The sequence below is a fragment of the Muscardinus avellanarius genome, assembly GCF_963383645.1.
Source record: "Muscardinus avellanarius genome assembly, chromosome: X".
In the NCBI taxonomy this organism is placed as follows: Eukaryota; Metazoa; Chordata; class Mammalia; order Rodentia; family Gliridae; genus Muscardinus; species Muscardinus avellanarius.
The window spans coordinates 197,764-215,287 of record NC_137792.1 but is presented as its reverse complement, the minus strand read 5'-3'; positions in this window follow the sequence as shown (position 1 = coordinate 215,287).

The following is a 17,524-nucleotide window of genomic DNA, read 5'->3' as shown; positions in this document are numbered from 1 at the left end:
GCAAAAAAAAAAAAAAAAAAAAAAAAAAAACCCTCACACAACCTTTACTTCCCGCCGCGCCGTCCCCCCCGCGCCGCCGGCTGCAGTTCCGCGCGTGGCCGGGCGGGGGCGCGCGTGCGCAGTCGCGTCCTCCGTCCGTCCGCGGCCGCAGGTCCCTCCCCTTCCCGGCTGCATCTCAATTTCCTCGTCTTCACCCCTATTTTAATTCCGATTTTTTCTCCAGGAGAGCGTGCATTATATATATATATAATTTCAGGAGGCCGTGCGGGTTTTTTTTTTTATTTCTAGGCGCTCGCCTTTTATTTCTAAGGGCTCGAATTTTATTTCTAGGCGCTCGCATTTTATTTCTAGGGGCTCGAATTTTATTTCTAGGGGCTCGCATTTTATTTCTAAGGGCTGGCCTTTTATTTCTAAGGGCTCGCCTTTATTTCTAGGGGCTCGAATTTTATTTCTAGGGGCTCGCCTTTATTTCTAGGCGCTCGCCTTTATTTCTAAGGGCTCGCCTTTATTTCTAGGCGCTCGCATTTTATTTCTAGGCGCTCGCGTTTTATTTCTAGGCGCTCGCCTTTATTTCTAAGGGCTCGCATTTTATTTCTAGGCGCTCGCGTTTTATTTCTAGGCGCTCGCGTTTTATTTCTAAGGGCTCGCATTTTATTTCTAGGCGCTCGCCTTTATTTCTAAGGGCTCGCGTTTTATTTCTAGGCGCTCGCGTTTTATTTCTAGGGGCTGGCCTTTATTTCCAGGCGCCGGCATTCCGTCCCGCGCGCCGTCCCGGGAGGCGCGCCCCCCGCCCATGGGCGCGCGCGGAGGCCGGGGCGCGAGGCCGGGCGCGCGAGGCCGGAGGCCATGCAGGCGCTCATCTCGCCGGTGAGCAAGGCCGTGCTGGTGGCCCTGTTCATCTTCGCCATCCTGCTCATCCTCTACGTGATCCTCTGGTACATCTGCCGCGACGTGGACTGCGACCACGGGCTCTGACGGTGAGGGAGGGGCGGGGGGGAAAAAACCCAGAAAGTCGCTGGACAAAGGGGAGGGTCGCGGACTCCCCGCGCAGTGCTCGCGCCCAGGACTCCCCGCGCAGTGCTCCCCGCGGTGCGCCCTCCGCCGGGGCGCGACGGACACGGAATAAAAGGCGAGGTCACCGGAAAGAGCCCGGCACTGGGGCACCGAAAATTTAATTAATTGATTCATTAATTTTAATTGAAGGGACTTGGGTGTCTGAGTTGACAGCAGGGAGTTTTTTTTTTTTTTTAATAAATAAATAAATAAAGGGAATGCGGCGGGTCGGCGAGAGGCACGGAGAATGCAAAGGTTCTTTGCGGTTTTTTTTCTTTTTTTATTTTTTCTGAGAATGTGGTATTTCCGGAGGTGAAAAAGGAGCCGGTGCCGGGGAAAATAATTTGTAAAAAAAAAAAATTATTATTATTATTATTATTATTATTATTAGAAGCCGGTGCCGGGGAAAATAATTTGTAAAAAAAATTATTATTATTATTATTATTATTATTATTATTATTATTATTATTATTAGAAGCCGGTGCCGGGGAAAATAATTTGTAAAAAATTATTATTATTATTATTATTATTATTATTATTAATTATTATAAAATAGTTTGTAAAAATTATTATTATTATTATCATCATTATAAAAATAATTTGTAAAGAATATTATTATTGTAAAAATAATCTGTAAAAAATATTACTATAAAAATAATTTGTAAAAAATATAAAAATAATTTGTAAAAATTATTACTGTTATTATTATCATTGTAAAAATAATTTTAAAAACTATTACTATTATTATAAAAATAATTTGTAAAAAATTATTACTACTATTATCATTATAAAAATAATTTGTAAAAATTATTACTATTATTATAAAAATAATTCGTAAAAATTATTACTATTACAAAAATAATTTGTAAAAAATTACTATTATTATTGTTATTATTATTGCTATTGTTATTATTTTTATTATTGTTGTTATTATTATTATTATGAAGCCAGGGCTGGCGGCGGCGGCTGCGGGAAGCCTTTGCAGCTAAGGAGGGCAGCCAGGGCTGGGCCAAGGGCAGGCGCCTGTCTGTGTGTGAGACGCTGTTTCTTCTTTTTTTTTTTTTTTTCTTCTAGGAAAAAAACAATTTTCAAGCCCCTTTCCGGGTTTAAAAAAGGAAAAAAAATTTTCTAAAAATTAAAATTGTGTGTCCTGAGCCCGGATCCCCCTGACCCTTCCCCAGACTCTGTCCCGGGGGCGGGTGGGGGCGGCGCGTGTTATTTTCTGTAGTTAAAATAGGTGTCGAGCCGATTCCGCAGCCTCTGACACGTTTTTTCCTTCAGCCGATGTGTCAGCAAGAGGTGCAGAGGGGAGAGAGAAAAATAAATAGGTTTTTTTTTTTTTACACAGTTTTTTTCTTTTAACCTAAAACAACAACAAAAAATATTTGGTTGGGATCCGGCTTCGGACATTTTAGCCAAGAGACCCTCGGCCACTCAGTGAGACCCTTCTTTTCAAAAAATAAAAAATAAAAATGGCTTCAATCCACACGCATTCACACACACACACGGCCCGGGTGCATTAAAATCCCTAATTGGACCCCGGAGGCGTCTTTAAATAAATAGTGAGTGAGAAATCCGATTTTGGGGGTGTTAAAAAGGGGAATTTGGGGGTTCAGACGCCGACCCGGAATTTTTAAAACATCGAGTCCTACACGATTCTCGCCCTGTCTGTCTGCGTAATGGGCATAGAGAGAGTCATATATATATTTTTTTATTTATATTTATAATATTTTATATATTTTATATAATTCTATTTTTATATATTTTATATATATATTCTATTTTTGTCTTTTTTCCCCCTCTCTTTGCACAGACACATGGCGGCCGCGGCCCCGGGCGACGCCGCCTCGGCCGCTCCCGGGAGGATTCTTCTTCTTCTTCTTCTTCTTCTTCTTCTTCTCCCTCCAGGTCTCGGCTCCAGAGAGAAAATGTTTCTTCCATTTTCCCCGAGGATCGGACGCCGGTGAGTGAGAAGCGGCCGGGTCACCAGGACGGGGCACTTGTCACCCGGGGTCACCGGGTCAGGGGGCACTTGTCACCCGGGGTCACCAGGACGGGGTCACTTGTCACCGGGGTCACCAGGACGGGGGCACTAGTCACCCGGGGTCACTTGATTCCCAGGGTCACCAGGTCAGGGGGCACTTGTCACCCGGGGTCACCAGGACGGGGGCACTTGTCTCCCGGGGTCACCGGGTCAGGGGGCACTTGTCACCCGGGGTCACCAGGACGGGGTCACTTGTCACCGGGGTCACCAGGACGGGGGCACTAGTCACCCGGGGTCACTTGATTCCCAGGGTCACCAGGTCAGGGGGCACTTGTCACCCGGGGTCACCAGGACGGGGTCACTTGTCACCCGGGGTCACTAGTCACCCGGGGTCACTTGATTCCCAGGGTCACCAGGTCAGGGGGCACTTGTCACCGGGGTCACCAGGACGGGGGCACTAGTCACCCGGGGTCACTAGTCACCCGGGGTCACTTGATTCCCAGGGTCACCAGGTCAGGGGGCACTTGTCACCCGGGGTCACCAGGACGGGGTCACTTGTCACCCGGGGTCACTAGTCACCCGGGGTCACTTGATTCCCAGGGTCACCAGGTCAGGGGGCACTTGTCACCCGGGGTCACCAGGACGGGGGCACTTGTCTCCCGGGGTCACCGGGTCAGGGGGCACTTGTCACCCGGGGTCACCAGGATGGGGTCACTAGTCACCCGGGGGTCACTTGATTCCCGGGGTCACCAGGACGGGGGCACTTGTCTCCCGGGGTCACTTGTCTCCTGGGGTCACCCAGGACAGGGTCACTTGATTCCCGGGGTCACCCAGGACGGGGTCACTTGTCACCCGGGGTCACCAGGACGGGGGCACTTGTCACCCGGGGTCACTAGTCACCCGGGGTCACTTGATTCCCGGGGTCACCAGGACGGGGGCACTTGTCTCCCGGGGTCACTTGTCTCCTGGGGTCACCCAGGACAGGGTCACTTGATTCCCGGGGTCACCCAGGACGGGGTCACTTGTCACCCGGGGTCACCAGGACGGGGTCACTTGTCACCCGGGGTCACCCGGGTCGGGGGTCTCTTGTCACCTGGGGTCACCCAGGACGGGGTCACTTGTCTCCCGGGGTCACCCAGGACGGGGACACTTGATTCCCGGGGTCATCCGTGTTGGGGGTCACTTGTCACCTGGGGTCACCCAGGACGGGGTCACTTGTCACCCGGGGTCACCAGGATGGGGGGTCACTTGTCCCCGGGGTCACCCAGGACAGGGTCACCCAGGATGGGATCACTTGGGGTCACCCAGGACGGGGTCACTTGGGGTCACCCGGGACAGGGGCACTTTTCTCCCGGGCCGCCGGGGAGCTCAGACCAAGCGCTCCTTCCTAAAGCCGAGCCCGCGGAGCCCCGAGTATTGAAAAAAAGGAGGAAAATGCACAGATTCAATAAATACTAATTCTCGCGGGGGGAGGGACGGAGGCGAGACGGGGCGCGGCCCGGACGAGCCCCCAAAATTAGTACAGACGCGCCCTCGGAAAGAAATTCAAAAGGCACACGAGTTTTCTTTTTTAATCCCATTATAACGTGTGAACGCGGTGCACCAATTTTTAAAAAAATTAAAAATTAAAAAAGACCCCCACGGTCTCCTTAGAAATCACAACCCGGCCTGATACTTGCAGACGTTTTCTTTTCTTTTTTTTTTTCTTTTTCTTTTTTAAATTTTTTTATGGGGGCATTACACTCATGCATCATTTGGGGGTTAAAAAAAAAAAAAAAAAACTTTGTGTGCAGACGCGCGCACATCACTCGTTGAAGCCCAATTCTTTTTTGTCTTTTAATTTGAGGTTTTTTTTTTTTTTAAATGTTTTTTCTCCCCCAATCGCGAGGCGAGAAGGAGATTATTCCTGTGGGTTTCGGGTTTGATCCTCCGGCGGATTAAAACATAATCAGAAATAGCGAAATAAAGGTTTACGTAACTCGCCGCGGGGATTTTAAATTATTACATTTTACGCCGACGACCTGCAGTGACGTCTCTCTATTATTATTTTTTAATTGGACAAGACAGGGTCTCGCTAAGCTTTCGGGTTCAAAGATGTTTTTTTTTTTTTTTCTTTTCGGGATTTTTTAAAAATTCATTTTCTTTTTTTTTTTTTAATATTTTACTACTCGTGAGGTGCTGGGGATTAAAAACCCAGGGGCGTCCAACGTCCGAGCGACACCCGCGGCCCTTTTTATCAATTATTTGGAAACAGGGACCCAATAAAACGGGGGAGGAAAAAAAAAATCCCAATCTCTTTTTCTGCTCCCCGGACCCTGAAGGGTTTTTCGGAGCCGCCCCACAAAAAAATAAAAATAAATAAAAATAATAAACAAATAAATAAATAATAAATAAATATATAAATAATAAATATATATAAACAAATACATAAATAAATAATAAAGTATAAATAATAAATAATATATATACAAATGTAAATAAGATAAATAAAATTAAATTAAAAGCTCAGCCTGACACACGAGGTCACGGAAAGGTGACCCCGGCCGGTGACTGGGTCTCTTTGCTAAATCTTACTAGAAAACAGGGTCTCAATGGGTGGCTGAGGGTCTCTGTGGAAATTCTTACTAGGATATAGGGTCTCAACAGGTAGCTGAGGGTCTCTGGAAATTTTTACTAGGAAAAAAAGGGTCTCAGTAGGTGGCTGAGGGTCTCTTAGATAAGTGGTACTAGTAAAAAAAAAAAAAAAGTCCCAATAGGGAGCTGAGGGTCTCTAGAAATTTTTACTAAAAAGAAAAAGGGTCTCAGTAAGTGGCTGAGGGTCTCTTTGCTAAGTCGTACTAGTAAAAAAAGAAGAAAAAAAGGTCTCAATACGGAGCTGAGGGTTTCTGGAAAATTCCTTCTAAGAAAAACGGGTCTCAATAGGCGGCTGAGGGTCTCTTTGTAAGTTTTTATTGGGAAATAGGGTCTCAAAAAATAGCTGAGGGTCTCTTTGCTAAATCTTATGGGAAGCAAGGTCTCAATGGGCGGCTGAGGGTCTCTGCTTAGTCATACTAGTAAAAAAGGGTCTCAACAGGTAGCTGAGGGTCTCTGGAAATTCTTACTAGGAAAAAAAGGGTCTTAATAAGTGGCCGAGGGTCTCTTTGCTAAGTCTTACTTAGAAACAGGGTCTCACAAATTATTATTATTATTATTATTATTATTATTATTATTATTATTATTACTTTTGCAGAGGAAAGTGGTTAAGTATATCAAGGAGAAAGGATTGGGCTGGGTGTCATCCGGGTCCCTGGGAGGCTGAGGCAGGAGGCCAGCAGGTCAGAGGCCGACCTCGGCCGCTCAGCCAAGAGACCCTCAGCCACCAAGTGAGACTATATTTCCAAATAAATAATAAAAATGATAATAATAATAATATTAATGTGGCGCCTGTTGAATCCAGGATTTGCAATTTGCTGAGACCCTCAGCAACTCAGTGAGACCCTGTTTCCAAAAAAAAAAAAAAAAAGAAAAGAAAAGAAATAATAAAAATAAACAAAATCCAAAGAGCTTTTGGGGGGTTTTAGTTTAGCTCAGAGGTAAAATGTTCTTGTACTTAATCCCCAGCACCACAGAAAAAGAAAAAAAGGGGAGGTGCTGGTTGTTGGGGGCCACAGTGACTCGTGTTCACACCTCCCCGACTCTCAAATATCGAAAATTCAGGTTTGTTGGCAAAATTCAGCATTTTTTTTTATTTCAAATTCAATGACCCAGGGGGACGAGAATCCGGGTCCTTAAAAATCCCAGGCCCGGGGAGGCTGCGACAGGAGGGTCGCGGGTTCGAGACCCTCGGCCACTTATTGAGACCTCGTTTTAAAATAAAGAGTGAAACCTGGCTTGGGGGTGGGGGAAAAAATGTGAATTTGGAGGTAAAAAAAAAAAAAAAAAAGCCACTGAGTTCAATCCCCAAGAGGGTTTTTGCGACATTTTATATTTTATTCCAAATTGCAGAGAAACCCGTTAGAAAGGGGTGTCCGTGACCTTGAGCCGAGGGTCTCTGCTCCCAGGAACCTTTATTTTATTTTAATTTATTTTAATTTACTTTTATTTTTTAATTTTATTTTTATTTAACTTATATTTATATTTTTTGTAATTTATTTTTATTATATTATATTTAATTTATTTAACTTTAATTTACTTTTATCTTAATTTTAATTGTATTTTAATTTATTTTCATTTATATTTTTATTTTATTGTAATTTATTTTTATTATATTATTTTAATTTATTTTAATTTACTTTTATTTATTTTTTATTTTAATTTTAATTGTATTTTAATTGTATTTTAATTTATTTTAATTTATATTTTATTGTAATTTATTTTTATTATATTATTTTTATTTATTTTATTTTATTTTAGAGTCTCCTCCTGCCCGGAGCTTTCCAGACAGACTGAGGTCAAGGGTTTTTTTTATTTTTTTGGAAAATCCGAACGCTCTCCTCCGGAGCCAAGGCCGGCGCTGCTAACTTTAGAAGGCAATTTAGTAAATGTGTGGCTTTTAGCTCAAAAATAGCCCGAGGACAAGGTGAGGTGGAGACGGGACCTCGGAGCGAACCCAAAGAGCCCGCTCCGTTTATTTTTATATATTTTCTGGCTTATTTATCTTTTGGTGGCGTTCAGGATTTAACCCAAGGCTGTCCACGGCCTTTTATTTATTTAATTTTTTTTACATATTTAAAAGAACCTGTCCTCCTAGGACTTGGGAGGCTGAGACTGGAGGCCCGCAGGTTTGGAGGCCAGCCTCCACCAAGAGCAGAGAGAGACCCTCGGCCACTCGGGCAGACCGCTGCAATAAACGAGCATGCGCATTCGGAAATAAAATAGACCCCCGAAGGCCACAGGGGAGAGAAGACACGCCCCTGAATTCAAAACCTGGCACCCGAAAAATATATATATTTAAAAACTTTTTAAAAATATTAAATTTTAAATCGAAAAACATTAAAAATGTAATTTTTTTTTTTAATTTTAAAAAAGGAAAAGAAAAAGAAAAGAAAAAAAAAATTGCCTCCGGAGGGGCGGGGAAGCCTCGGTTCCGGGAGCGACCTCGAAGCGGGATTCGTGTTCGAAACGCCGAGCGCACTCAGCGCGCATGCGCACACGCGCCCGCGCCAAGGCGCATGCGCACACACGGCCCGGCAAGCCCAGAGGAGGCGCATGCGCACACTAAAGCATGGCTGCAGCGCGCATGTGCGCACGCCTCACGCGAAGCCGCGAGGCGGAGGCCCCGGCGCGCATGCGCACACTTGCGCATGCGCGCATGCGCACAGGCAGGCCCAGGTGAAGAACCGCGCATGCGCACCTCCTCACACCTGCTGGCGACGGGACAGCCCACGCACACGTGTCAGCCGCGTAGCTGCCGCGCATGCGCACACCCTCCGATATGCCTGCGCATGCGCACACGCGCCCAGCCGCCTCGATGACGCGCATGCGCACACGCACAGACCCCTCGGGGACCCTAATGCGCATGCGCACATTCTCCAGCCAGTTCCCGCGCTTTTCTTAGGCCTCTATTGCGTCTCCTGTGCCCCCTGGACGAGGACTCACGGACCAGTGCTCACCCCCCCGGAGACAGGGCTCAGGGTCCTGTCCAGAGGAGTGCTAGTGCTTGGTACTTCTTAACCATAGTACTTAGTACTTCTTAACCACTTAATGCCCGTCAGGCTGTGCTCCAAGTTTTAATAGATTTTTTTTTTTAACCTTTTTCTTCTGCGCGTGCGTGTGGTTGTGCTGAGGGCTGAACCCGGGTCCGCTCTCCCTGTGATCTATTTTATATTTTTTATTTTGGAACAGGATTTTCTCTTAAGAGCCAGGCGGCACTTGGGAGGCTGGGACTGGAGGCTGGCAGGTTGGGAGGCCGGCCTCAGCAATGGAGGAAAGAGACCCTCGGCCACCCAGTGAGACCCTGTTTCCAAATAAAATAGGGCTGGGGGAGCAGCTGGGAGGTAGGAGGCCCCCGAATTCAATTCCCAACCAATATCAAAGAATAATCACTCAAATTTAGTGCATTAAAAGAAAAGTATAATTATAATAAATAAATAACAAATATAATTATATGAGTTATAAATATAACTCTGTAACATAATATATGATAATAACATTTTTGAGTGAGAATTGAACCTAATTGTAGAAATATGTAACTTATAATATATAATGACAAATTTTATAATAAAATATAATTCGGACGGGCGTGGTGGCGCACGCTTGTCATCCCCGCACTTGGGAGGCGGAGACAGGAGGATCGCGCAGGTTCGAAGCCAGCCGCGCGCGCTGGCTTAGGAGACCCTGTTTCCAAATAAAAATATAAAATAGGTCTGGGAGTGTAGCCCGGAGGTAGAAGGGCTTCCAGGAACCCCAGGACCATAAAAATAGCCAAAAAAAAAATTGTATGTATACACACACACACACACACACATATGTTTGGGGAAATATATTATTATTATTATTATTATTATTATTATTATTATTATTATTATTATATTTTGAGCATGGTAACTAAATGGCCTAGATTCAATCTCCAGTACCAAAAAAAAAAAAAAAGACCTGTTCTATGGACACCATGAAACTTTTACCCTTACTCTATATTATTATTATTTATTATTATTATTATTATTATTATTATTATTATTATTATTATATTTTGAACGTGGTAACTGGGGATTCAACCCTGAGCTGCTCAGCACAGACCCTACTTCTGAGTAAAAAAAAATATCTAAATGCCCTGGGTTCAATCTCCAGTACCAAAAAAAAAGACCTATTATATGGTCACCATGAAAGTTTTCTCCTGTCATTTTTCATTATTATTATTATTATTATTATTATTATTATTATTATTATTATATTTGAGCATGGTAGCTGGGGATTCAACCCTGAGCTGCTGAGCAGAGACCCTATTATTATTATTATTATTATTATTATTAATTATATTTTGAGTGTGGTAACTGGGAATTCAACCCTGAGCTGCTCAGCAGAGACCCTCAGCTACTCAGCAGAGACCCTATTTTATGATTATTATTGTTTTTATTATTATTTTTCCTTTTAAATTGTTTTATTTTATTGATGATGATGATGATATTGTTATTCTTCTGTGTCTCCGTAGGCTCTCTGGCCCGGGCGTGGAGAGCTGGGCGCCCCGAGCCCGGCCCGCGGCCCCGGGTCTCCTCTGAAGAGCCGCCCGGCGCCGCCATGGCCGCCCGGCCGCGCGACCCTCCGTGAGGAAGCCCCGCGGCGCCCTCAGCCATCTTGCCAAGCCATCCCCGGGCCGCGGCCGCCATGCACCGCCGAGGCCAGCCTTCCTCCTCCCGACCGGCCGCGCCCGCCCCGAGCCGGCTCCGAGCCCCCGCTCGCTAGGTCTTTATTTTAAGTCCAGCCTGTGGCCAACAGGAGACATCACAGCTGGGTAGAAAAGAATCCTCTCTCTAAAAGAGGCCGGAGAGGTTCCCGGAGGAGGCGAAACAGGAAAAGAATTCCTAGATAGCAGGTTCTGGAAAGACCAGGCGGAGATGATGTTTGCGCCTGAAAGGGAAGACTCTAGGAAGAAAAGGAAGGAAAAAAAAATACTAGAAGGTTCCGGAAAGTTCCAGAACATTCTGGAAGATCCCAGAACATTCTGGAAGGACCCAGAACATTCTAGAGGGTTCCAGAGTATCCAGAGAGAGAGAGAGAGAGAGAGAGAGAGAGAGTTCTGGAAGCCTCCAGAAAGTTTGAGAACGTTCTGAAGAAGAACCCAGAACATTCTAGAAGGTTCCAGAATATTCAAGGGGAGTTCTGGAAGGCTCCGGAAAGGTTGAGAATGTTCTGAAGAGTTGGAGAAGGCTCCGAAGAGTTCTAGAAGGTTCTCTTTCAAACTGAAGAGTTTGAAAGGCTGGAACAGAACCTTCTAGAAGGTTCCAGAAAGTTCTAACCCAGAACATTCTAGAAGGTTCCAGAATATTCAAGGGGAGTTCTGGAAGGTTCCAGAAAGTTTGAGAACGTTCCGAAGGGTTTGAGAAGGCTCCAAAAAGTTCTAGAAGGTTCTGTTCCAGAACGTTCTAGACGTTTCCAGAAAGTTCTAGAAGGTTCCGGAGGGTCCGGAAAGTTCCAGAAGGTTCCGGAAAACTCTCGAAAGCAAAAAATACCTATATCTTCCGCTCCGTTCAAATGCATCGGGCACTTTGTCGTGTGAGAGACGAGTGTGGCCGGTGCCTCTCGACCAGCACGTCCTCGTCCCGGGAACGCCACCCGGGCCGTCATCCTCGTCATCGTCGTCGCCGTCGCCGTCGTCGTGTCTTCGTGGTCCTCGTGTCCGTCGTCGTCGTGCGAGTGTGATGCGCGTCGCCGCCTCCGTCCCGTCGGGTCATCGCTTCCGCCGCCGCGCACGGAGGCCGGCCGCTCGGGACGCAGCTCTCCCAGGAAAAAATAAAATATTTTTGAAACCGCGTCTCTGTGTCGTCGTGGAAACGGGGTTCTCAACTCCCCGGAGGTTTTCTTTATTTTTTTGAGGGGAGGGAGGGGTGAATACTAAAAGTGGCCAGCCTTATTTTATTTTATTTTATTTTGAAACAGGGTCTCAATGAGTAGCTGAGGGTCTCTTTTGCTAAGTCGCCGAGGCTGGCCTCCAACCTGCCAGCCTCCTGACTCGGGAGGAATTAATTTGAGACTTTTATTTATTAATATTATTTCCTAATTTTCTGTATTATTATTATTATTATTATTATTATTATTATTATTATTATTGTTTAGTCTGGGGATGGAACCCAGGGGCATTTGACCTCTGAGCTCCACCCCCGGCCCTAATTTTTTGTATTTTTATTTATTATTATTTTTATTTTTATTTTATTTTATTTTTTGTGCTGGGGATGAAACCCAGGGGCATTCGACCTCCAAGCTCCACCCCCAGCCCTATTTTTTATTCTTTATTTTGAAACCGGGTCTCCCTGAGTTGCCGAGGGTCTCGCTAAGTAGCCGAGGCCGGCCTCGAACCGAGGTCCTCCGGTCTCAACCTCCCGAGTTCTGGGATAACCACGCCCGGCTCACCAGTGCATTTTGAGTCTTAGGCTAAAAGCAAAGTAAAATTATTTTATATAGAAAAACAAAAATAACAAAAAAATATAGCGTGGAGCCAGGTCTAGGGGCACACACCTGTTATCCAGACGTAGGAGGCGGGAGGTTTGGAGGCCACGGCCTCGGCCACGAGCACAGAGACCCTCAGCCACCTAGTGAGACCTAGTTTTCAAATATAAAATAAAATAAGACTCGGGGGGGGGTCACTTAGAAAAAGAATGCCCCCGTAGGTCCAAACCCCCAAAAATACAAAATAAAAAATAAATTTAGGAATCTGTGGTTGTGCCGCGCGGGGGTTGATGGTCCTCGTGAGCACAAGATTCATTTTTGGATATTTATAACGGGGAACCGCGGTTAAGAACACTCGGGGATTAATTGATTAAACCCACGAATGAGAAGGACGGAGATGAAAGTGCCCGGATGTGAGGTGGGGCCGGGGTCGGTGGCCATAAACCCCCACATTTTGTATTTCACCCTCAGAATTCAGCATTTTCCCCCCCCCGGGACGGTTTTTAAATTTTATAAAATTTAATTTTGGGTTTTTTATTAGTATTTATTATATTTATTTCTATTTTATTATTATTTTTTATTATTTTATTTTATTATTGTATCGGATTTTGGATGCAGGACGAGAGAGGACAGCGGGAACGGGATTGGAGAGGGGGAAAGGAGAATTAAGGACGGGATTGGCTTAAATGTCGCACAAAATATGCCCGAAAATGCTGAGTAAATTACATATAAAACGGATCGGTGTCTGCGAACCGAAAACCGCGAGGGCGCGGCGTCGCAGCCCACGCCGTCCCAGAAGCCACAGCGGGATCCTGAGCCGAGTTATCTGAGGCCTCAGTAACCCGGATCGACGCCCTGGTGGGTTCTCCAGCCTCTACAGGAGCCGAGCACTGTGGCTTTCCTTCTTCGTGGCTGTGTAATATTCCGCGGCTTTCCTTCTTCGCGGCCGTGTCATACTCCTCCGCGTGTCCAGACCTGCTTTCCGCCGGCCGTTCCTCCGTTAACAGCTGTGTCTCCCTGAGGTGCCGAGGGTCTCTGCTGAGTCACCCGGGCCGGTTTCCACCCCGCCCGCCGTCCTCCTCCTGACTCGGCCGCCCAGGTCGCGCGGGACAGATGTGTCCGCCATTATATCCGACTACGAAATCTCTTTACACCCTCGGCCTGGGCGCGGGCTTGCCGGGAGCAGACTGGCCGAACTCTCCATTTAATTTAATTTAATTTTATTTTACATGTTTGCTTTTTGCGGTCCTGCGGAGGATCCGGGCGCGTTCGGCCTCCGAGCTCCGCGCCCGGCTCTGTATTTTATTCTTTATTTTGAATACAGGGTCGCGCCGAGTAGCCGAGGCTGGACTCGAACCGCGGTCCTCCTGCTCCTGAGCAACCAGGCCCCGCCCCCAGCAGCGGCCACGCCCCCAGCAACCGCCCCTTAGCCGCCAGGCCCCGCCCTCAACATGGCTGCCGTCCCCAAAGACATTTTCTTAGCAACCAAGCCCCGCCTCCACAATGCCTGCCCCGCCCCCAGTAACCGCTCCTAGCAACCAGGCGCCAAATGGCCGCCACGCCCCCAGCAACCGCCCTTAGCAACCAGGCCCCGCCCCCAACATGGCTGCCATTCCCCAAAGGATTTTCTGAGCAACTAAGCCACGCCCCCAACATGCCTGCCATTCCCAAAGATAATTCCCTGGCAACAAGGCCCGCCTCCATTATGCCTGCCACGCCCCCAGCAACCGCTTAACAACCAGGCCCCGCCCCCAAAATGGCTGCTATCCCCCAAAGACATTTCCCTGGCAACAAGGCCCCGCCTCCATTATGACTGTCACACCCCCAGCGCCTGCTTCTTAGCACCCAGGCCCCGCCCCCAAATGGCTGCCACACCCCCAGCAACCGCCCTTAGCAACCAAGCCCCGCCCCCAACATGGCTGCCGTTCCCCAAAGACATTTTCTTGACAAGTAAGGCCTGTCCCAAATGGCTGCCACGCCCCCAGCAACCGCCCTTAGCAACCAGGCCCCGCCCCCAAATGGCCGCCACGCCCCCAACAACGGTCCTTGGCCACCAAGCCCCGCCCCCAACATGGCTGCCATTCCCCAAAGGCATTTCCTTAACAACTAAGCCCCGCCTCCATTAAAACCGCCACGCCCCCAGCAACCGCTTCTTAGCAACCAGGCCCCGCCCCCAACATGGCTGCCATTCCCCAAAGACATTTCCTTAGCAACCAGGCCGCGCCTCCATTAAACTGCTCCGCCCCCAGCAACCGCCCTTAGGCACCAAGCCCCGCTTCCAACATGGCTGCCGCACCCTAGCAACTGTTGCTTAGCAGCCAAGCCCCGCCCCCAGGGTGCCGGCCACGCCCCCGCCTGGCCGCTCCGGGTTCCCTGCGCTGTGAGCAGAGACCCTCGGCCCCGCGGCGAGACCCGGAGGAGATTAAACACTCGGGGTTTATTTTGAATTCGGGAGATTAAATCATTTTGAATTTTCGGGTCAGAGAAGGGCGATGATAAAGTGCGAGAAATTTCGTATTTTCGGAGGCGGGAGGAGTTCGTTTTTTGGGGGAATTTTGACCATTTTTTACCAACAGGGCCGCCTTCCGGGGTGGCGCGCCCCCGGGGCAGCTAATTTATATTTTTCCTGAAAAAAAAAAAATCACAAAGTGGTTCAATAACTATTTTTTTAGTGTCTGAATGGAAAAAAAATTTTTTTTTTAAATACGGGCCCCGCGGCCCCCCCGCAGCCCGGCCTCTCCCGGCGGCCATCGCGGCCTTTTTCAAAAGGTTTTAAAAATAGACTTTATGGGACCTATTTCTCCTCGCAGGAAACTATGGGAAAAAAAAAAGAAAAAAAAACACAAAAAAACCCCCAGAGATGATGAACCAGTTACTAAAAAAAGCGGCGGCTGGGGATTAGATTTGAGTAGAAAAAAGTGAAAAATGAAAACCCTGTTGCGATTTAGGTCAACCGCCTTTAAAGGAATACGATACAGCCAGGAAAACGGAAAGGATGTCCGCAACGCGCATTGTGGCGCGTTCCCGCCAGTTTCTCACGCGGCCGAAGGATCAAGCCCGGCGTCACGCGCTACGCGGTGACGTAAACTCCGGAAGTTAGCGCCGCTTCTCTGCGTGGGCGGCCGGCACAGGGAAACACCTTGTTCTCTGCTGTATACTATTCCTCCCTCCCTCTATCTATGTAGCTAATCGATGCTATGGCGATTTTCTTTTTTTTTTTAATTCATTGGCTTATTTGTTTATTTATTATTTATTTGTGTTTATTTTATTTTTATTTATTTATTTTTATTTTTGGCGGCACCTGGGTTCGAAGCCTGGACCCCGCACAGGCTTCTCAAATGCCCTTGGGACGCCGGGCTCCCGGCATGCCCCGGCCCTTTCTATTTATTTACCTTGATCTACATACAAGGTCCCACGTGGTGGCCGAGGGTCTCTGCCACGAGGCCGAGGCCGAGGCCGGCCTCCGCGTGGGATCCTCCCGTCTCAGCCTCCCAAGTGCTGGAATGATAGGCTTTAGTCATTTTATGTTTTTAAACATATAATATACAATATGATAAAAATATAAATAATATAATGAATATATATAAATCATATAACAAATACATGAATAATATAATAAATGTATGTAATATAACATATATAAATAATATGATAAATCTATAAGTATGTAACATAATGAATATATACAAATAATATAACAAATACATAAATGATATAATTAATATATTTAATATAACAAATACATAAATAATATAATAAATGTATTTAATATAACAAATATATAATATAATAAATCTATAAGTATATAGATAATATAATAAATATATACAAATAATATAACAAATACATAAATAATATAATAAATATATTTATCATAACAAATACATAAACAATAAATGTATAGTATATTATTAATATAATAAATATATAAATATAATAATAAATATATACACATATGTTTATATATCTCTCATCCCATTACTCCTGTCTTTTTTTGTTATTTTTGTCTCAAATATATAAATAATAGATAACTATATCAGTGGTATAAAATATACATAAATGAATATATAAATATAAATAAAATAAATATATAAAATAAGAAATAACTAAATCATGTAATAACTATAGATAATAAAAATATATAAATGATAGACTAAATATATAAAAATAATGAATCACATAAGTCTATATGATAATAAATATGTAAATGATATAATAAATATATAAATAATATAATAAATAAATATGAATAAATATAAATCGTACAAAACGACGGCCGGCGGGATTTTTTTCCGACTCCATTACCATCTTACGAAACCAAACTTTTGACGACGAAGCTTTTTTATATTTTTATTTTTATTTTTTAATTTTTTTTCTGTACTAGGGCTGGAACCCGGGGGCCCTCGACCTCCCAGCTGCACCCCAGCCTGATTTTTTAGTCTTTATTTTTTGTATTATATTTATTTTAATTTATTTTTTATTTTTATTTTCTTATTATTATTTGTTTGTTTATTTTAATTTAATTAATTTATTTTATTTTATTTTTATTTAAATTTATTTTTTATTTTTATTATTTATTTGTTTATTTTAATTTAATTTACTTTTATTTGTATTTTACTTTTATTTTATTATTATTTATTTAATTTAATTTATTTTTTATTTTTATTTTACTTTTATTTTATTATTATTATTATTAACTTATTTATTTATCTTGCGGTCTGAGGATGGAACCCAGGGTCATTTTCCCTCCGAGCTGCACCCCTGGCCCTATCTTTAATTCTTTATTTTAAACCGGGTCCCACCGAGGTGCCGAGGGTCTCGCGGGGCGGCGGAGGCCGGCCTCGAACCGCGGTCCTCCGGCCTCGGAAACATCTTTATTTTTGTGTGCGCGTCGGCGGCGGCGGGGCCAGGCTTCTGCCTGAATTAATTTAATATTAGAAAGGAGAATGAAAGGGGAGAAAAAAAAAAAAAAGGAGAATGAAGATTAAACTAGGTTCCTTCTGTATTTAAAGACAATAAATTTAAAAAGTCAGGCGGGCGCATGCGCAGGAAAATTTGAATCATAATTTAATTTACAAAGAAAAAAAATTAACTTATTGTCCAGGTTCCGGGCGGGGATTTGAAATAAAATGGTTCAAAAACAGCTCGGCCGGGGCGCGCGGGCTTCTCTCTCATTTTATTTTTAATTTAATTTTTATTTTTAAAATTTTTTTTGGTACCCCCGGCCCTATTTTTTAATCTTTATTTTGAAGCCGGCTCTCGCCGTGTTGCTGACGCTCCGACTCCGCACTTTCTAGCTTTATTTTTTATTTATTTATTAATTTTAATTTCTCCTTAAAAGATGAACTGGGATCCGCCTCTTTGAACCGCGTAGTAAATTTCCTTTTATTTATTTTAAATTTTTTT